Source organism: Mesoplodon mirus (assembly GCF_964341445.2).
Source record: "Mesoplodon mirus genome assembly, chromosome: 19".
Classification (NCBI taxonomy): Eukaryota; Metazoa; Chordata; class Mammalia; order Artiodactyla; family Ziphiidae; genus Mesoplodon; species Mesoplodon mirus.
The window spans coordinates 9,844,554-9,867,732 of NC_138995.1; the positions used below are offsets into that span (position 1 = coordinate 9,844,554).

Sequence of the window (23,179 nt, forward strand, 5' to 3'; positions counted from 1 at the left end):
CCAGACGCGCAGGCTCAGCGGCCATGGCTCACGGGCCCAGCCGCTCTGCAGCATGTGGGATCTTCCCGGACCGGGGCACGAACCCGTGTCCCCTGCATCGGCAGGCGGACTCTCAACAACTGCGCCACCAGGGAAGCCCCCCAATAAATATATTTTTAATATATATAGAATGGTACGGGACTGCACATCCCATCCCAACTCCGTGTTTCCTAACTTCCTGCTGGCCGCGGTGTGAGCATGGATACTGCAATAATCAGGAAACACTATGAATCGGAATCTGTTGCCCTCCCCAAGGGCTGGCAGTTAACCATCCAGCAGCATACCACCCTCCCCAACACACACACAGACACGCGGGCACCACTGGGACTGCAGTGGCAGGCACAAAAGGATTTTGTTTTCGAACAAAACATCTATTGTTCCAAGTTTAGCAAACTCTTTGCGGCAGCTACATGGACTCCTAGGTAACCAAGAAGTTTAATAAATCTGTACGGTGAAAATTAAACACTGTAAATAATGTATCTGCTGAGGCTTCCTGGCCGGCCCATTGGGCCTCTGTGGAAAAATGATCCATGCTGACATTCTGAAGAAGGTTGGCAAAATAAGCTCGGGGAGGAACAGCGGAGAAAAGTAGGTTTCCTCTCAATAATGGATGGAGCTGCACACTGGGGAGAGGGAGCCTCGGAGACGGGGCCCGGCAACCTGCCCTTCTATGTGGAGCCAGCATCCCAGCATCCCAACCAAGCTGCAGCCCCAGATCGGCAGTGCAACTGCTCACCTGTGAGCAGATGTCCCTCTCGCGACGGGCAGTGCGCTTTCAAGGCAGCTGAACAAACACACGCTCCACCCCGCCCCGTCACCCCAGAACACAGGGTAGATGAATTTAGCAGGTTGTCAAATGTTTGGGGGGGGGGGTTATGTTGTAGAAAAATGACTTTCCACTTTTCCAGGGGAGGGTAAGGGGCTTTGGATCCCAGGGAGGAGGAAGCGGAAAGAGCCTGAGGGTTGCCCGCCCCCAGGAAGAAACCGGAAAAGGCACTTCCCGAGGAGTCCACAATGGCCGCGGTGGGCAGGACCCACGCAAAGCCGTCATTTGACAGCCACCACTGGAAAGACTGTTTTAACTGAAACACAGTCTGACTGTCAGTGCGGAGCCGGGGGAGGGTGTGTGTGCGTGGGGACCAGGCGACAGGGAACTCTGTACTTTCTGCTCCGCTTTGCTGTCAGCCTAAAACTGCTCTTAAAAAGAGTTTATTCATGAAAAGAAGTGCACGTAGCCCTCAGAGCCCTGTATGCAACTCAGCTGTTTCCTTTCCGCATGGGAGTCCGCATGGAAGGTCTTTCCGCGGTGGTCCCAGGATGTTTCGTGGGGCAGGCCGGGTTCCCAGGCAGCCTCACAACGCTGTTGCTAAGCACATCTGTACGGGGTGTGTCGGCCTCACTGGAGGTCAGAGCGGGAGTGTCTTCCCAGGTGTATGAGCTTCATAGTGTGTGTACACCCTGAAAACCCAGTGGAAAGATCTCCAGGCCTCCCATGAGGTAGCTTTTAGAGAAATGGAGGCAAAGGCATCATCCCTCGCGATTCTCCTCCCTCCACACCCATCCATCTTCCAGAACCGTGACGCCGGGACAGCTTCAGCAAATTCCATCACTTCTTCGAGGCTGACAGAATTTGGTCCACTTCCTATATTTCATTCCGGCGGGGGGGGGGGGGGCAGGGGGAAGAACTATCTATTTTACCTAGGAAATGTAAAAGCAACAATCTGCTCAGTGAGCCCAACCTTTAAAGCCCTGCATCCACTCAACTGCTCCATGCAAATACTCCTGCTTTCCACCTCAATAATTATTAAGTTCTAATGTAAAGCCCAATTTCTGCTTAAGTATGCGTGATTATTAGACTACAAGTCAATTGTGGATAACACGCAGATATAAATGCAGCTAATAAGTCTTACTGTAATGATTAATCAATTCATGAATACATTATTTAAACTAATAGCTCAGGTAGGGTATCTTAAACAACTTACAGAGCACATCGACCAATTCAAATACCAGCTGCCAGATCAATAGGAAACTGTAAGTAAACTCTGGGGAATAGGTATACTTGCAAAAAAAAAAAAAAAAAATCTGAACAAAAGGGACATGGATGAAGGAAATCTACAACAATTTCCATTTTTAAGACAAATGTAGAGACCTGTAATATATGCCAAAGCTTAAAGGGAAATGTTAAAAAAAAAAAAAAAGTGCACTGCTGCAAACTGTGTTCTTTTCCCATCCTATGCAGTAATAATAATTAAGGGCAGGTCATACAAACATATGTTTACACACTTTTGCATACTTTTGCAAACAGACTGTATATTAAAGTTAATTTTGATTCCTTAAAAAATGATTCATTGGGTTCATTTCACTGCAAGGTACCACATTATCTATGTATCTATAAATGCCCTTTTAACAGAAAAGAAAAAAGGTGAGATTAGCAATTTTCCTGAAAGGGGGCTCATGTTCCAACTAAGACACCAGGGGACACCTGTCCTGTTAGAGCCACAGAGGTCCCCCCACTGTTAACCACAAGGGGGGGTGGAGTTGTGAGCCAAGCAAACCCTCAAGTTTTAGCTCTCTCCTTTCCCAGTTTTTTTTAATGAAGGCTAATTAATGTGAGTTTAATAAATAAACCAAAAGGACCCTGATTTCCAAACGTATGATATTTTATCACAGCTTCAAGTGATGCTGCATTTAAAAAATTTAATTAGTATCTTGCGAGATCGGCCACACATTATTGAGTAAGTAACAGCAGCTAAGTGAAGCAGATGAAATATTGGTAAGCGATGCAGCCCACAGTATAAGTATGTGAAGGGGGTCAGAGGTTAATCCCTATTGATTTTCTGAGTCTGCGTACAGCACCGCTGGGAGAGGCCGGTTCTGTTGGCAATCAGCTACCACAAATACATTATAAATCTTACTGTCCACCTTCACTGATCAGTGTCACTTACTTCCTTTGCTAAAGACCATTAAGAAACCACTGGAAAAAAAAAAAATCTACCCAGATGCAGGCAGAAAGGAAAGCATTTTCAAAGTCTCCCGTGTCAGAGAGTGCTTTTGGAGATGGAGGACTTGCCTGGAAGCAGAGGCACACTTCCGGGGGCTGGCCTCACTCACTGAAGGCGACATGCATAAACACAGAGTGTTTTTCAAATGACTCCAAGGCCAAATCAAAAATGGTAGAAGGAGCTTTCATACTGGAGTGCATGAAAAAGAAAAAAAAAAACAGAACAAAATGAAGGAGTCAAACACAATCACTGACATGGATGAGAGGCATCTCCAACTTGGTGCTGTGAAATTTCGACCTTGGTGCAACTGTGAAGAGTAACCTTCAAAGCCCCTCGTGACCAGGGGCTCCTTCCAAGATTTTGCACCAAATGTTTTACTCTCTCCTAAAGCTGGCCCCCAGTACGTATAAGCCTCAGCCCTCTTAAACCTGGGTGCCCACCTCCAGTGCACATCCAGAAACATTTGTGAGTGACTGTTTCTTTTTCATGCCTTTCTTTCTTTTAACAGATTGTATAATACATCTCCTGTATGCCTGGCACTCTCGCTAGGCATGAAGAACACATGAATAAGACGGTACCCTTCCTAGAAAACTAAAACACATGTCCTTCGACATACCATCGACTCACATACAACACAGTCCTGGGAAACACTCGTGGTGCTACTAAGTGCCCTGTCAATGACTGGCTGTGTGACACTCCACCGGCTACTTAACCTCTCTGAGCCTCAGTTTCTTCACCATTATAAAGGCGGTGGATAATAATAGTGGTTGGGAGATTGGAAGTCACATGAAAAGCACTTAGCACAAGGCCCAGTAAGCATTCAATTAATGTTGTTTAATTTTTTAAAAAATTGTAGAGCCATTTGACATTGAGAAAAACAAGTGACCCCTTTCAACTTCTGTTTCTCTAGTGGGGATTATGAAATTATGATCTAAAAAGATACGGAGCCGTCGGATCTACCATTCCATCCAAACACATGTATCACATCCACAACTTCTCAAAGCAGGCATGACAACAATAACAAGCAGGTTCTAAGTTGTTATTGTTTAGAAATAGATTTTTTTTAAAAGCCCTCAAAAAGCACATGAAAGCAAAACCTACCAGAAATCCAGATGTTGGGTAGCTCAGCATTAACTAGGGATACACAGAAAGTTAAGGAATCTTTGGGCAAGGAAGGATCTCCTTCCTGCACAGAAATCATACATTTTATTTTAAAAGGCCAGTCCCAGAAAGATGAATAGAAAAGCTTTGCAGAAATGTGTCATTCCGGTACAGTTTTCACAAACACAACTCTCCTATCATCTCCACCCCCCCCACACACACACACACCACACACACACACACACACACACACACACTTCCCCTGCCCTAAGCAAAAGACTTGGCAGGCTTAGAAAAAGTTCTAGAGAATACGTCCAGATGCTGGGGAAACATTCTCAATCTTTGCAATTTTTCAGTGCAGCCATGTGCTGATATCAGGTTATATTTGAAAAAATTTTAAATGAAGGAGTGGAAGGTGAGGACAGCTCTTCCACGGTTAATGATAAACAAAGGCACAGCCCACACAGTCCCCATCAAAGTTCAGTCTCCGTGCCGTGACTCTTCGTTTCAATCAATGGTGTTTTTTTCCCCCTCACCAAATACTTTTCATTTCAGCATTTTCAGCTCTGCTGAAAGGATGTTCTTCTAGCAGCCAAATGATGATGAGCAGGGCAGGATCCCAAATGAGTAGTGAAAACCAAGACAGGCAGCAGCCAGAGTCTTTTTAAAACCTCGGAGGCTCCAGACTATTTTAACTGTGCACCTCTGTTGGTTAGAAAAATGCAGGGCATATACCTGATACATAGCTACTTGTTCATTTATAAATTATAAACTTGGATCACTCTATTAGCTACTATCTCACGGTGTGGTATAGGATTAGAATGATGCAATTTCACCTCGTTTTGCTAACTTTGATGTCTGCTTTTTAAATGACTTCTAAGATCTGCTCAAATTGTCACTGCGTTTACCCTGGAACGGAGGAAGGGCTCATATTAGGAGTCACTGGAGTGCCAAGGCTGCCACTTCCTTCCCGCTCACTGGTGTTTGTGTTATGTGTTATCCTCAAATGCTGGTCCCTTTGGCAGAAATCTTTTTAAGCCTTTTGTTCATTTCGTGAGGGATGCTCCAGTTCAAACCACATAATCTAACATCTCAATCCATTCGACTGGGCACACGTGCAAAAACTACAGTGCGTTTTCCGGGGCTGAAAGGCCACAAGGAGCAGAGGCCGCACGGTGGACCCTCGGCTTGAAGAAATACCCAGTCTCACCCCAGAAAGTCTTGCATATCGTACAAGGCTCGTGACCATGTGAGGTCTGGAGAGGGTACCCACATCAGTGCCTCTGTGTAACACTGGGAAAGATGCATGTCGCTTAACTGAGAGTGAACACCACGTAGCAGTTAAGAGTGCGGACCCAGAAGCCAGATGGTGTGAGCTGGAATCCATCTCCTTGCTCACCTGGACAATTTGGGTAACAACCGTACTACCACACAGGACACTGGAAAGGATGATGTGTGTAGATTCATGTAAAGCACTTAAAACAGTAGCCTGCCTCCCAATAAATGTGCTGAGATATTTAACAATGAACAGAAGAGTTTAATGGATAAGAGGAGAAGTTGTGACGTTTTCTTTTGGAACACCCGCGGGTCATCCTCCACGCTTGGAGACTTCTGCTCTGGAGCAGTGCTGTCCAATGGCACGCTCTGCTGTGATGGAAATGCTCTACATCAGCACAACCCATGAGGGGGGCCACTAACCACATGGGGCCATCAAGCACTTGACATGCAGCTACGGTGACTGAGCAACTGAATTTTTAATTTTAATTCATTTAAATTTAAAGAGCCACACGTGCCCAGTGGCTACCGTCCTCAACAATGACGTTCCAGAAGCCTAACTAGTTCTCTGCAAATGAACTGTCCTCTACAAGATGGAGATCGATTCTGTGATCCATCAACTTGCCTCAGAGAAGACAAGGCTGCTTAGATGAGCTCAAGCCAGCCTGTTCCTGGGCTCTGAAGCCAAGAGAATCATCCCCTTTAGCCCCTAGGTTCTCTTGTCTCTTAGATGCTCCATTTTATCTGCCATTGGGTGTACTGTCCTCAGGAAGGGGCAGTGATTGGGGGCACCACTGGGTCAGCATGACTAGAGGCCTCTAATTTGTGCTGGCTGGGCTTCTCCTAGCTCAGCTTGGCTTTTACCCCTGGTATGGGTCTTGAGTCTTGGCTCAGGGAACCCTAAATCCTGCCTCTGACCCCTGCCGAAGCTCCCAGGCCAAATACTGACACTGCTTTATTTGTTGCCCTGGCCTCTGTCCTCACCTTGTAAAGGACTGCCCACACTCTACAGATGGACCTGTGTCAACTCTCCCTAAGACAATGGCCACACGATTCTCTAGGGGCCACCAGACCAATGCCAAACTATTCTAGAGACTGGGCTGCATCTTATCTCCATTTTCACTACATAAAGTATCTCCTTTTATGTGATAATGCCACAATGAGACTTCATTCTAAAATCATATTCTTCACAGTATTCAGAAACACGGTATTTACCACCAGGAGTACTCGTTTTATAAAGTCCAGATAAACTACAGTCATAAGTTAAAAAAGCTTTTTTCAACATTATAACGAACATTAGAACCCACGGTTGAGTTAACCCAAGAATGAGTTAGGTCTCTAACCCAAGGTTGAGTTAGGTCTCTGTTTCCGCTTGTTAAAGTCATCTGCAAATGTCTTTGACTTCCCCGCTAGACAGTGAGATTCCTGAGGGCAAGGGCTGATCCAAATTCAAATTCACATCCATAAGGTCTGAGGTATTGCCTGACATACAGTAGGTACGCAGTACATACTGGACGGATGGGTGCGTGGGTTGATGGATGGAGTTCTACAGTGCTGGACTGTTTGCTAATCCAAACTGAGAGAAAGGAAACAATTCCAAAATCTGCCCCTCTTATCAAGGTATTTTTTCCTTTCTTTTCCAAACACTCTTACCGTATGGGAAACAAACAGGGCATTGCTAAACCCTACTTATGTTTTAGGGAGGCTGGATATCCAAGATTGTGACCCCTACGGCCAAGGAACGATGCTCCATCGATCCTAACAGACAAGTTCGTGACGTCTATAGAACAATAAAATGAAAGGAAGAAAGAGGCCACGATGGAAACATCAAAACCAAACGAAATACTGGAAATAAGTTAATGAAATTACATTACAGATTCAGCTTACTCAGAAAGGGCTTGTCCAAGGGAAGGAGAAAAAACAGAACGGCTCACCACCAGAACCAGCTGTCTAGCTTGAGCTGCTAGATTGCTGAGCACACACCGTATGCATCTTCATAGATACCACAGGAAATTAAGCGCCACTGGAACCAGCATTAAAACTCTCTCCCGCCAGCTAGTGCAGTGACCTGGCCACTCAACAGCCCCCTTGTGGCCTGGAAGAATTAATGCAGCTTCCCCAGGTGTGAAGGTTCTTCTCGGGGTGAGGTGGGATATGGGGGGCATGCATGGAGCCCTGTGGGCGGGGGAGAGTGGGGGGCTGGGGGACACTGCTGAGCCACACGTAAACATGTTAGATGTGGCCCTGTTTCATGGATGGAGGGCAACGCAACATTATCAACCCTTCTTTTTCTTTCCAGGATCCAGAAAGGAACCTGGGCGTACGCTCCTAATCAAACTAGCACATGCTTACAGAAGAAACAGATCAAATGAGCTCAGTATTTCCATTTAAAAATATCGTTTAAGGGAATTTTAAGCTGTCTGAAAAGATGGATACACTGCGTTTGTTTTCTACATTAATGAGCTATAAAAAGAATGGAATGGGCCATAAATACAGTATTTTGTAACAGCCTTTACTAAAAATGCTACTACTTGTGTTTATCATTTATATCCTTGTATACAACCTCAAAATTGATTACGTTTTAAACCGTACATAACTTGCTGTGTTTTTCATTTTGTGCTGTACTGCGAACATTTTTATAACTCAGTTAATATATTCCATATTTTGTGTTCTTATTGATTATGAATATTTCTTTAGGGGATTTTATTGCATTTAAAATAACAAATGTTGGGTATTAAAAAATAGAAAAACCTATTGCAGCCTTTATATTTTTCTTTCCCCTGGTAATTCTAATACATACATTTGAGCATTTGAGCAGAATATCTTTCTGTATCTTTACAGATATCTGTATTTTTTATACTTCCTCACATTAAAATTAAAAATCGACTAATACAGGGCATAGTAAAACAATCAGATTTTTCAAAGGAAACCCACCATTTAACGTGTTCGACTTGAATTCATAATCTGTTCCTTCAACAATTAAAAAATTAAAGTGCCAAAAGATTATCCGCACGTAACGTGATGGTTTTACATCAAGTATATATTATCTTTCCTAATTGCCATTTCAGTTTATAGGCTATGGTATGATTTATATATATGATATGATTTCACTATTAATTATCAAATTGAAAAAAATAAAATCTCACATTATAAATTCTCTCCTGGAAATTAGTTTTATTATTTTTTCCATAATCCTATCACACAAGCTGTAAGTGCACTGCGGCATGAACACTTTAATTTTTCCAGTTAGTTTTAAGCAAGCCCAGAGGTGAGGTTTAATAAGGATCCATGGCGCTTTATCTGGGACGGGCCCTCTTCACAGCATGCAAATCACACAGTAACACTTAAAAAAAGAAATAGATTTAATTAAAAAAAAAAAGTAGAACCACAGGCTCTGGAAATTCAATTAAAGGATTTATGCAAAGGTTTGCTAGGTTTTTATATGCAGTTACTGCTTACATAATGAGCTTTTCATATTAAAAATCAATAGGTAATCTAGACTAGAAGATCATCCCCTTAAATACATTTTTGAAATCAATTTGAAAAATAGTCCATCAACTGCTGTGACTACTCTTGCTGCTTCGATTACACTAAAAGCAATATTTAGATTGTAAGACGTGCTATGGAATACCTATGCTTGGATATTGCTTTCAAGGGCTCTCATACTTTTGAGTGCCTAAGATGATCCCTAGTAATTCTAGATTGTGTTAAATGTATAAATTATTTAATTACGAACAGAAAGCCCACAGACACAACCCCATTGTATTTATAAGGGTTAAATGAAAGGAGGAGACAGACAAAAGGAGGAGCTGAAGGAGGAAGGGAGGAAAGTTAAAAGAAAGAGATGGAAGAGGGAAAGGAGGGAGAGAGGCGAGAACAAAAAAGAAAAAAGAAAAAGAACAGAACAACCTTTTCTAAATTAGTCTTTGCTATCTCAATTGCCTATTGTGTGTTGGCTACTTAGCACGGGGAGATATGCATTTCACTTTAAAACTCATTTAGGTCTTCAATCAAGAAAGCAATTAGCTAGCTCTAACTTAAGCCACTTGCCATCCTCTGTGATAATGGGGGGACAGGTCTTGAAACTGAAAGCCGATGCTCCAATTCTATCCAATGAGTGGACCATCGGTCGCACAGCCAAGATCAGCCGGGATGTGGTAATAACTAGAACACTGAACAGGCTCCCATGGACAAACTGGAAAATGACCTTCATATAAGGGGAAGCACTGGGAAGGGGGTAGGAAAGGGGAAGAACCCGCGTAGGTCCAAATCTGAACTCTCCTCATTTGTACGATAAATTAAAAGAGAACCGTTCTTTCTTTTGTTTTAAAAGTTCTTGTTTCTAAAAGGTATGGTCAGCACTCGGCGTCCGTCAAGATGAAAACTGGGCCTCAAGTTATCTTCAGTTCAAGTCAGCCTTGTAAAAGCGGGCCTAAACTGTATAAAGGACTCGTTTATAACATGTGTGTGTTCTTCTGCACAACTTGGGGAAGAAATAAGCAAGAATACTGACAAACCCCAATTTACCCATCTACCCAAAGGTCCTATTCCCTGCAAAGGTAAGACTTGCAGGAGATGCTGCGCCAGCCAGCCTGGGTAACCGAGAAGAGCCCAAGGCAGCCTGAGGAGGTCCCTGCTCTCAACAGACAGAGCGGAGAAGAGCAGGACAAGAGGAAGAATAAGATGAAGGGCACCTTCTATTGTCTGAGGTACTGGAGGCGCGTTCACACTGTGTTTCCTAAAGCGGGATCCTGGACATCATCCTATCCTATCATGGGCTGGCCTTCCTTTGGGATGTGCCTACAGGTGAGCTGAAGGAGGTTTTAAGGGCCGAGGGACCAGCACTCGCTTTATGAGCCATGCATGTGTGTACCTGGCGAGCACTGCGGAGCGCCTAGGACGTGGTTGGCATTGCTGGGTGCAGCAGTGACGACAAAGATGAATCCAGGAGAGCCAGCGCGCTCAAACAGGTTAAATGTGACTGCAGGCACATGTATTCTGTCTCTAAAATCTTACATTTTTAAGAAAGAAATAACAGGCAAGAGGCTGATGAACACGGAGGCGTGGTACCTGGAAACCACGAGGCTCAAGGGAAGAAGTAAGTCACAAAGGACCACATGCTGTTCGATCCCATTTATATGCAATGTCCAGGAGAGGCCAACGGTGGAAACAGAAAGTAGATTCATGGTTGCCAGGGGCTGGCGGGGTGATGGGGGTGTTGGGAGGTGATGGCTGGGGGCTGTAGGCTTTCTTTCGGTGTAATAATATGCCCTAAAATTGATTGGGATGGTGGGTGTACAACCCCGTGAGTGGTCCTTAGGTTGTGCACTTTAAATGAGTGAATTGCATGGTGTGTGAATTTTATCTCAATGAAGTTGTTATGAAAAAAAATGAGGTGTGGCTATGGACTGTAGTCTGAATAGCAGTAGCGTTAAGAAAAAGCAAAACAAAATCTGCAAAGGAAGGAATGAGGTTGGGGGAAAAAAAAAAAAAAGACTTCGTTTTCCACCTGCGCCAATCTGGCAACTAAAACATTTCAGCTTTCTCCTGCTCCACAACATACTTTCTGTGACAATCAGTTTACAGACGTGCAAACATAAACAACTGGCTGCCTATAGCAAGGTACTGAAGTCAAAATAAGTAGAACCTTCTGTCACATGGAAGGAGTGCTTCCGGCGTAAAATGTCCCTGGTTAGTATGATCAAAATGTCAAATACGAAGCCGTTTTGTAACAATGTGAGAAGTGGTAGTAATGGAAGTTTGAACAATGTTAACACTTAAAATTTCAGCAAAACCATTTCAATCCATAAATGTATAAAAGTCATTTTACAGTGTGCTTAACAGTCAAGACCAAGAGCTGTTATAAAAGAAGACACCCTCAATGTCACTTTCTTTTCTTTCATTCTTATAATCACATTTAAATCTCTCTGTAAAAGTGGTCTTGATAGGTAACTTTATTACACATTTCAAGACTATTATTCTGAACAGAACTTCTCCTCCAAGAAACTAACAGCTAAAGAGAGCCCACTTTCCCCTCATCATCCCTAAATTATACCCTAACCACAGAGCATCAGAATGGCAGCGTGCATGTGACAAGGACGTGGCCTGCTGCGCCACGCGATGGCTAAACACACTTAGAGGTGACTGTTTTGGTTGGCTGCAACGGTCCTTAGCTAACACCTTACTGTTTAGCTTGCAAAGACCTGGGAGTAAAGAGTAGGGTACACAGGGAAAGTCAGAGTCAGGACTTAGTGAAGAGAAAGAATTCCAAAAAGTAGGCATGAGACCTGTATCAGCATAGAGGGCAAGAGCACAGTCGGATCTTTTCTCATTTCTCTGGGAAAAGAGGGGCAATCTCCCGTCCATGACCTCTGCTCACAGGTAAGGACATCTCCTGAAATAGGGTTAGCCAACTTGTCTGTAAAGGGGCAGTTAGTAAATATCTTCAGCTTCACAAGCTGTATCTCATCTGTTGCAATTACTCAACTCTGCCATGGTCATTCTACAGCAGCCAAAGACAACACACACATGGATGAGCAAGGCCATCTTTCAATAAAACTTTATTTAAGGACAACTGAACTTAAATTTCATATCGTTTTCGTATATCGTGAAACACTTTTTCTTTCGATATCTTTCCAGACATTTAAAAATGTAAAACCAGGGGCTTCCCTGGTGGCGCAATGGTTGGGGGTCCACCTGCCGAAGCAGGGGATGCGGGTTCGTGCCCCAGTCCGGGAAGATCCCACGTGCCATGGAGCGGCTGGGCCTGTGAGCCCTGGCCACTGAGCCTGCGCGTCCGGAGCCTGTGCTCCGCAACGGGAGAGGCCACAACAGTGAGAGACCCACGTATCGAAAAAAAAAAAAAGAAAAGAAAAAAAAAAATAAAACCAGGATGCACAAAAACAGGTAGTGGTTCAGATTTAGCCCAAGGACCATGGTTTGCTGTCTCCTGTGCTAAACCACAGACCAGCCAGCAAGGAGGTAGACCAGTAATCCTATCTCGACTTGGGACTCATTTGGCAGATACCCTATCTGGTAACAAAATGGTGTAATATTCTTCAAGGTGGCAAAACCTGATGGCATGCATTCCAAATTGTGTGCATTTTACAGAACAGCAAGACAACTTAGTTTCTATGGAATGAATTTTATATTCTAAACTTTCTGAATTTCTTCCTTAGGAAACAATTATAAAGGCCTCAAAGTTTTCTAGTATTTAAAAATGAACAGAGGCTTCGAGAACTAATAGCTCTGGAATACTCAGCAGTGGAGACACAATGGCCTTGGCTCAGGAGAAATGAGGTTGACTACATTCCCTCTGGTCATGCTTAGGAATTCCACTGTTAAAGGCCCAGGTTATGAAACGCAACATGCAGCCAGTCCTTTGCATTCATGCTTCTACCGGGTTGGGGTTTAATCTGAAATATAAACAGGGACTGATATTTACAGTGTTACTTTTCCCTCAGTTGACTCTGATTTTTCACCAACCTTTTGACCACTGCAAGCACAGGTGTCTAAGAAAAATATATGCGCAAATTGGCATCATAGCAGCTAACCGGAACAATCGAAGGAATGACTTGAATGAATAAAATGAAAACTCTAAACTGTGTTATATTTCTAAGGAAGCATATCTGTAGTATGCCAAGTACATGTAGAGTCAGAAACTAGTAACTATTACCTGGAATAGATTTTTTTTTTTTTTTTTTTTTTTTTTTTTTTTGCGGTACGTGGGCCTCTCACTGCTGTGGCCTCTCCCATTGCGGAGCACAGGCTCCGGACGCGCAGGCTCAGCGGCCATGGCTCACGGGCCCAGCCGCTCCGCAGCATGTGGGATCTTCCCGGACCGGGGCACGAACCCGTGTCCCCTGCATCGGCAGGCGGACTCTCAACCACTGCACCACCAGGGAGCCCTATCTGGAATAGTTTTGGTGAATAGGGGAAAAAAAATGAAAACGGATATATTAAAAAGCTTTTAAAGTTCATTTAATAAGTCACACACCTACCTCAGGATGATATTTACACTACTCCTTGGCAGGGAAAAATCCTTATTATTAACGTTATTATTAGTTTGATTAAGAGTGATAGAAACTGTAGCCCAGTACAGGTCAAATGATGTTGAGGTACTAGTGTTTATATATTTTTATCTTCTAACCAATGTGGCCCAAATAAAAGATTTTTTCAACCATGAGGCAATAACCATAATGCACATGGGTCTGAGGACAAAGTCAACGTGGCAACAGTACAGGGAAGGTCAGAGGTTCAGATACCACTTCATAGATCTCACGCATGATGCCAAGTTCTGAGGTCATCATATCCCACCCACATCACCGCAACAAAAATGTGCTGCTGGGACTTCCCTGGTGATGCAGTGGCTAAGAATCCGCCTGCCAGTGCAGGGGACCCAGGTTCGAGCCCTGGTCCGGGAAGACCCCACATGCCACAGAGCAACTAAGCCCGTGCACCACAACTACTGAGCCTGCACTCTAGAGCCCACGAGCCACAACTACTGAGCCCACGTGCCACAACTACTGAGCCTGCGCTCTAGAGCCCTGGCTTCTGGGGCTCACTCTTCCTGGAGTTTGATCTTCTCAGGAAAAGCATGCCTGATGACACTTCTGCAAACCAGGAGAGGGAAAGCACAAGCCCTTAGATCCAGCCTGGATGTCCACATGTGAGCTGAATCCACAGACTGTGTGTGTGAAGTCTTCAGAGATGTCTTAGCAGCCTGCTATTCTTGTAAGGTTCAGTTTTTCATATCTCTTAACTAGGCCCATTTTATCAAGAATCCCTTCTGCACACTCCATGGTATGCTGCCAGGGCAAGTCCAGCTTAGTACTGAATGGGTGATTTATAACTCCATCACCATGCAGCATTGTGGAGCCCTGCCATCTCAATTTCAGAACCCTGGTCCCTTTTCTGTTTACTTCTTGTTTGCCTTCAGCCCTCCTCCAGGTGCTACTCTGAAGAGATGTATTTTGTACCTTCAGAGTTTGGCGTTTGATAAGTTACTCTGAGCCCTAGTTTCCTTGTTCGCCTGCTCCTAGATGGGAAACAAACTGCATAAGGGAAATGGCTTTATAGCACCAATCCTTAAATATTTTACAGGCAGAGATCTTGGTGGGTGGCTTGGAGGCTCAATTACCCTCCTCAGTAGAGGGTATAAATATCCTTGAGGGTTTACATAACAAACCCTCAGCAACTCCCAGCTACTGAACACTCTCAGCATTTACAGCGGCCTCTGAAGCCTAAGACTCGATAGCATCCGAAACTGGAAAAAGCATAAGGGCAGCAGGTCTGGGTAGGTGTTAAAGCACAATCTATCCATCCATCCACCCACTGAAAGACACGATAAAGAGTCCTTCAGAACTATTAGGTGTAAGACGTCATGGTACTGAAAGTTGCCCTCTTGAATATGCTTTTTGGGGGAAAGTACAGGGGGAAAGGGAAGTCGTTTCAAGCGTTAGCTACTTAAAAAGATACAGCCAGAGCAGATATGCTGTAATGCAGCATTAGGTGGCTATGGGTGTTGCGAAAATTGGAATATGGATTATAACGGCACGCCACTCTACCTCCCTTGATCCATCCACAACATTCTGAAGTAAATGCTATTATCCCCATATTACAGATACGAAAACTGAGGCTCAGACAGGTTTGGCAACCTATCGTAGGTCAATTAGCTGGTATATATAACAGACACAGGATTTATACCTGTTTTATCCCAAGCCCTGTGCTTTTTCCACTTCACCATGCTGTGTCCTCTAACTATCAGGCCACAGGATTACTGGTGAATACAGGGAAGAAAGAGCTCAGCATCCCTTCTGAGACGAGCTGAGAATGCGCCAGGAACTGCATTCCATGGAACATGTGGAAGCAAAAATGGGAACTTGGTTTGAACTTGGATGGGTGGTGCTCCAACACACAATTCTCCCTTTTGCTATTAATAATATGGAAAAAAAGAGTAAGGGAGCTGGTATGATCAGCAGACTTTCTGAAAGAGATGAGTTGTGACTGGTGGCTTAGGAAGGATCGAGGAGAGGACGGACTTTAAGGAGACAGAAAAACAGATCAATAGATGCCCCTCCCCCCAGTCCTCAATTTCTAAACCAGTGTTGGAAACAAACAAACAAAAAAGAAAATGAAGTCAAAGGCAGAGCCAGGGTGACTGGTGTCACTGGGTCTGGAGTCATTTTATATCCAGAAAGACAGGGGGCTTAGATTATTCCAATACTGTTTGTAAAGTTATATGAACTATATTCTTCTACATTCAAAGAAAGGGAGGAAATAACTTTCAGTGCTATGCCTATTTCAAGCTTTTATCAGCACTCATTCCAGCCCCCTTTTCCCTTATAATTCTGAACAGAGGGGAAAAAAAGACATTAATTAAGCAAAGCTTTATCTCTTTCTACTCTAATGAAAGCCAAGTTACAATGATATTTTTCCCCAAGATTTTTCTCCACTTAATGAAGACATTATCCCCGAGTTCTCAAAGTCACTTTACAAAAGAGCATTCTAGAAACATTAGAGTCAGTTTAAACTAAAAAGTCTTTTTGAAGTCAATAAACAATTAAAGAACAATGAAAAGAGAGCCTTTGATGGTGCCTTAGTCTAAAATCTTTAATTTCTGTTTTAATCTACGAGGTAAGTCCTGTATTCAAATATTCCTCACCTCTAGAACACAGTAAGCTTGAAACAAACGTTGGCTTTATAATTCTCTCCTTAAAATACATATGTATGTGTGTGTGTATGTGTATGTATATATGGGTGTATATATTTGCATATGTATATACATCACACACAAGCACATACATACACACCATATTAACACGGAGGTCTCCACTAGAAGGAGGAGAGAAAAGTTTCCAATTATTTCCATTCTCCCTCTTTGAAAATTATAAAAGAAAAAGAAAATGGAATCTTTGGCTTTGAAATTCGTGACCAGATCAAAGACGATAATGCACATAGATTTTTCAAGGTATACATTATTAATAACACAGGCAAACACATGACTGATCAATAGCGTGGTCGAGAAATGATAAGGCAGGCACGTGTCCCCGAGGCTCTGCACATAACACCACACGGAGCGCGGCTGGGTTCCCTGAGCTCTGTTTACCTGGGCATTACACACGGCCTGATCATTTCCTCCCTCCTATAACGGTGGCGCTGTTCAGCACAGAAGGAAGTAAAGAAAAAAGGAAACAAAAACAGCTTAATCCGCCCCATTTGGCAAAATGTCTTTCTTATGTGTTACCCTCTCTTGTTCGTTATTCAGGTGAAATTCACCTATCATAAAATTAACCATGTTACAGTGTATAATGCAGTGGCACTTAGCACATTCACAGTGTGTACAGCCACCCCCTCTATTTAGTTCTAAAACATCATCACCTCAGCAGGAAACCTCACACCCATTAGCAGTCCTTCCCTAATCCCTTTCCCCACCAGCCCCTGGCAACCACAAATCTGCAATCTGTCTCTATGGTTTTGCCTATTCTGGATATTTTATATACATGGAATCATATGTGATCATTTGGGCCTGATGTGTTAGCCTTTTTTATTTTAAAAATAAATTAAGCCTATCTGAATGCAACTCTGATTCTAAAGATTAGTTCTTTGAAAAGAAAAAAAATCCATGAAATATAGGCTACTTTAAAAAACAAATTGATGACACTATTGGTGTGCAGTGATGATGGGTATTATTTAAGAAGGAGCATTTATATGGGGAGCTTATGGGGCGGAGGGATAATTTAGGGGAATGGGATTAACAGATACAAATTACTGTACATAAAATAGATAAGCAACAAGGATTTACTGTGTAACACAGGGGACAATATTCAATATCATGTAATAACCTATAATGGGAAATAATCTGAAAAAAATATATAACTGAATTACTTTGCTGTACACTTGAAACTCACACAGTGTTGTAAATCAACTTCAATAAAAATTATTTAATAAATATATGGGGAGTTTATTACCAATACAGGTTACATAAGTGGAAAATACTAACGCATCCCTGGAAAGCATGGTAAATTAAGAAATTATGAGTCCATGTGGTTACTAGTGAAAAGGTGCATTATCCAGGGACATGGCCCCAATCTTTGAGCTTGGGGTCATGGGATAAAACAGAGAGTTCTTTAACAAGTCTTTCCTCAGGGCCACTGAGGGAAACGACACAGTAGTCTGAGTGGTTTATAGGTCTAAATCAGTATGATTTCCAACCCAGATTATTCATCAATTTAAGAAACAGGAATTTTTATAATTCTGTTTCTCCTTTCCCTGATTTTCCTTATCGATGGTCCAAATACTTGTCCCCAAATCAGAATGGAGAGTGCAGTGTCCATCTGCCCAACAAGGGGACTGAATGGGAGCTTTCCCTGAAACGAAAGGAGGAGGGGGACAGGCACTATCAGACCTTTAGAGAAATGACACCTCCCCAGGAAGAAAAGGACAGGAGCCCCCTGAAATGAGGCGGTACTTCTGTATTCACAGATAGAGGGGAAGTGCAGACAGATCGGGGTCCAGATCCTGGCTTTGCTTTTGACGTGGCTTCTGAACTACAGCTATATCACCTAGAGAATGGGGATGGACATTGAGATTAAGTGAGACATGAGCACACAGTGAGCACGCAACACATTCCAGATTCCAGGGACTGTGGGCTATGCTGTCAATGAACTCTTTTCCTCCTTCCTTTTCCAGCTCGTTCCCTTGATCCCCTCCTCCCTCCCCACCACCTCCTCTCCCTCTCTCCCTTACATTTCAATTCTGTTACTACTAGACACGGCAGTGTACCCCTCCGCCACAATGCTCAGCAATGAGCCTTACCTGTGGGCATTCTGTATGCCACATCTGTCTGCGATAGAGCAGCCAGAGCCCTGGCCAGGCTTTTGCTGGCATGGGTGTGCTCTGATCAGCTTCATCGACTCCACGACAGGTCACTGCCTGTGTGTCCTAGGCTGTGATCTCCAGACCAAAAAGCTGATGCAAATGGCAGCTCGACCACCATTACAAACTGAACACGACTGTCCTGAGGCCCAAAGGTCCATACTGGGAAACTGGGAAGTTTCGCTCACTCTTTTTAATCATCCCAATGATCAACTGCAAACAGAACCCCATTATAATAAAACGTTCCTTCAAACTCTTCATTTGACCATAAGTAACTAACCTAACACATATCAGCCTGGGGGTGAAGTAAGCACTAGAAATGCCAAGTTTCAGGGGTCAGGGTAAGAACCCAATGATAAGACTTCACCCGACAGATTCTAGGACCGCAGAATCAAAATAGAGTTGAGGACCTACTATGCGCCAGATGTGAACCTTGTCCGTACACACTGTCCCATTATCGCCTCTCACTGTTCGCTTCTAGGCATCCTGCCCGGTCTGACTCCACGTGACACAAAAGAAATGACCAGTCACCTATACTTATCAATAATGACAGCTACTTGGCACGTCTGGATAATGCTAGATAGCGTCCTCTTTTATGAACTTAAACAATAATCATGCTGCGCAGCATAGAAAAGCCTCCAGCCAGGTATACACTTGCAGTTGGACACCTTGCTTTTTCAGGGGTGTCCTTTCAGCCAGCCTGACATTTCACGAAGCATTGTAAAGAATTTCTTCACGAGCCTTTCCCACGGATGGACACCACCTACGCATACCTGGGAGGGCACCTCAACCAGGTGCACTGCACCTGAAATAGCCTCATGCGTCCTAAAAACGTCAATCTCAAACGCAAAATGCCTTGGTGCCACGCCTTTATCTTCTTTCCTGTTTTCCTCCTGGCACTGCAAGACCAAATCTGTTCCAGTGAACACAGGATTGCAGGGGGGGTATGGATTTGACACCAGGCAAATACCTCCCCTTAGCAAAGGCAAATAAAACAAAAGTTCGACAAGCCTCCCAGCCAGTGTGTATAAATGTCACTGCACCCGGGAAGAGGGGACATCCAAGGCCACTTATGGAATCCCGCTTCTCCCAGGGCGGTGGGAAAAGGTTGCCGTGGTGCCTTCCGAGGGGGACAAGCGCTGGGGCCCGAGAGAAAACGGCTGGGACGGGCGAGACTCGGGGCCGCAGCCACAGCTTGGATGCTCTCGGTGTGGCCTCTGCCTGGATCCTCAGAGCTAATCAAGGGGAAACATAACTGGTCCAGGCGGCGGGGTGAGTTTACAACAAGTGACAGTAACTATAACATACGCCAGTTTGTATTGAAATGTTATTGCACCTTTCCAGTTCTAATCACCAATTATGACTCTATTACTCCTGCCTGGCAGTTCATCTGCTCCTGTCTCCGCTCAGGGCGACTTGCAGACGGACCTCTGATCTCCCGGTTCCACTCCAGTGAGCGCTCAGCACGGAGGCTGTCATCTGCAGACGCTGAAGACGGGAGGCCTTGCCTGGGCTGAGATAACTGTACCTGACCTTACAACAATTTACTAAGGAAATACCTGCTTAATAGCGGTGCGAGCGCAGCTTCCTCTGTGCTCACCAAGGCCCTGCAAATTAGTGACAACGGGATAAATCTATGGCCGGCTCACCAGACACTTCATTAAATCACTGTTCTCTTGCCTTGTAGCGCGCTAATAGAATCACAGCCCTCGTTAGCTACTGAATAAAAGATCAATCACAGACTTTGAAAGCTCTTGCTACCAGCTTCCAGAGGAAACAAGCAGAAAGAAAAAAAAAAAAAAAAGGAGAGCGAGCAAGAGAGAGAGAGAGAGAGATTCAGGATCGTGGCTGAGATTCTGAATGGTCTCGCTGCAAGTTGCTTCAATTACCTTTTCCACAACTGGCTCCAAGTGCAATACTCAGAGGAACTTGTTAAGCCTGCTTTCAAGAACGGCACTCTAATATATGACTGTTAGACCCTGGTCAAAAGTTCATAATGTGCATATGTAAAAAGGTACTAAATTGCCTGAGGGCTAAAACCAGAGGAGTTTAATTGTAGCAAAATGCTAAAAATGGTCTGTTGAGGGTCCTTCTGTGGGGATACTGCTGGCTCTGGCTGACTGAAGTACAGAACATAAAAGCCTTACAACAATATTTCCTTAAATGCTGGGGCAACTGCCAGCAGTTGCTATTGCATGAATGTTGCGGTTAAAGAAAAACATTTTCCTCCCCTAAAATAAATAGAGTCTTAAGAACTGCTCCAGCCCATAATTCTAAGGCGTGATGGAGAAAGGGAGGGCTCGATGATAATAAATAAGGGATCATTCATAGGGCATGTCCAATCTCCTCGAGGTGTGTTTTTACACGGGGCACATGGAAGGGATTCAGGCGGAGCCAGGAAGGGTTTGGGGACCGTGAGTGGCTCTGATTTTGCAAACAGCTTTGCGCTGAAATGACAGCTGCTCCTGGCTGCCTCGCCCGCCACCGGGTGACGCGTACTCACGTGGGGATCCTCGCAAAGAGCCCTGTTTGGCTTGTCTTTATTTCGTCTTTCGTAACATGAGATCGAGTCCCAACGACACACAGCTGGCTTACTTGGATGGGTTTCTCCTGCCCAGAATTCTCTACCTTCTCAAAACATACTAATTAGCACCTCATTTGGATAAATGATGATACAAGAGCAGGGCATGGTGACTCAGAACGCTAGGAGGGCCTGTGTTAAATATAGGACACCCGGGGGAAACTATGATTTGGTAGGTAGCCTTTCTGATTTAAAAGAATCATTTGTGAAAGTTAAGGTCGGCTTTCCATGGGTAGTGAATTCTTTAATCAAATTTTATATGTATATATATGTGTGTATATATATATGTGTATATTTATATACACATATATATGTATATGTATATATACACACACACACACATCTCTCAGACATGAAATTCTACACATTTCTTGTAGCACCAAACTCACACAGAAGACAACATAGCAATAACCTGATGGTCTGACAACCACCAACACTGGGCTGGATGCCTATTAGTGAAGTATGAAACTCGGGCTGCAGCGCTGGTTAAATATGTGGTGAGAATTTGGTAAACAAGCTGAGCAACATCCACATCCCTACAGCTATCTGGGGGCCCGATTTCCTCCACATTATTCCCCAAGGAAAACATTTCCAAACTTGCAGTGACGTACAAGTGATGCTTCCTAATAGAGCAAATTCAAAATTCAACTCTAATTAAGCATCCATTTAACGTTTACTGTCACCTGAATTGCTCAAGGATCCCTCCACCTTGAAGGTCCAATCCTTGCTACATCACCTGGATTGGTTCGGAATACATTGCATTTCATATTTTAAGATGGATCAAGTCTACTCTTTAGTTCTTGAAAAGGTCATTGGACAAGTCTGCCCTACGCCATGCCAGTTTTCTCTCTGACAAATTGCAGACCTGAGTTATTCAGGTCAATGTTCTACAAAAGGAACAGCCAACTTCAGAATGCCTAGTTCAGTTTGATCTCTGTTCTATTCTCCAGCAGGTTTGGAGAAATCCATGCACTTGAAGCACTGGTATTCCAAGAGGAAAGGACAGAAAAGGCCTAGAAAGAGTACACTGAAGGATGGCTTGTTAAATTGATAGCAACTGCGGAAAAGACAAAGCACGAACTGCCCCCACTGCAATCAGAAACGGCAGCTCACTAATCCCCTCCATTCCTCGATTCCTCCCAGGCTTCAGGTCACACAGGTCAAAGGGCAGGACTGAACCCATCCTTACGATGTGTCCCTGTCCTACTCCTGACCACAGATGGTCCCAAAGGACAGAGGAGCAGGCCAGCTCCTTGGCAATATGTCACGCTTGAACCATAGGACAAAACCCACAAAATCAAGCTCAGCCCTGGGGTAAGGGATGGAACCCACAGAAGCCTTGGCATGCACGGGGAGCTCATGCTTCCATAAGCACTAAGACGCAATGGGCAGGGCACACGCGTTTGGGTCAGACGCTCAGCTCTGCAGCTTACTTGCATTAGGACTGAGGCCAGTCACTCAAGGCTTCCATTTCCTCATCTGTAAAATGGGTATAATAATTCACAACCCAATAGCTTCCTATGAAAGTAAAGTAAGTGCAAGAACATATAAGAAATACCTGGCCCGTTGCCTGACACTGAACAAACGCTTCTTCTCTGCCCTCCCACACCACTGTGTAACTCAGAAAACAACCCGAAGGATACTCAAATGAGAACACTCCAGAAAGGACCGTCCTAAAATATAGTTGCCGTTTTCAATACGATTTCAACAGAAAGCCATGCGGACTCTCTGGGGAACAGAGTATTCTAGGAATGACTTCACCTATCTAATAGTGTCACCCACGATAAGAGTCAATTTAAATACGGGAACGAAGGAGACCGATAATAAGCTAATAGTGTGCATTCAGGTGCAAGTTTACAAGCTGGTTACCCAGAAGCCATTGAAAAGCATGACAATGATATTGGTGACTCAGTGCTTCCATTCTAAGCCAGCTTCTTAAAGACCAACAGAAGACTCCAAAGGCTACCTTGAGAATTCACGGGCAGCTTTTACTGTCTCGGGTTACCGAGCGACGCCTCACCTGTGCTGTATGGATTTCCATTGCTACTTTGCTGCAAGTACCTCCCACCCCCTCCCCAGCTCCCCATGTGAAACCTAAGAATGAATTCACACCAAAAGTCACAGTAAATGTGCTAAGTGACAGCGGAGAGGCCCAAGTCGAGAGGGTAAAGGGACATCCAGAGAAACGAGGGTGAACTCCTGCTGAAAATGCGACAGTCTAATACCATGTGTAAAAGGATATCCTAAAATATCCTAACAACAATAATAATAAACTAGCTCTGATTTTTAAAACCATGAGCAAAAT

At 44.0% G+C, this 23,179-nt stretch overlaps 1 protein-coding gene across 1 annotated transcript in view; it reads right to left on the bottom strand.

Annotated features, from left to right (window-relative positions):
* Nucleotides 1-23,179, bottom strand: part of WWOX (WW domain containing oxidoreductase) — a 984,723-nt gene that overhangs the window by 652,684 nt on the left and 308,860 nt on the right. The gene's annotated exons all lie outside the window — the stretch shown is intronic.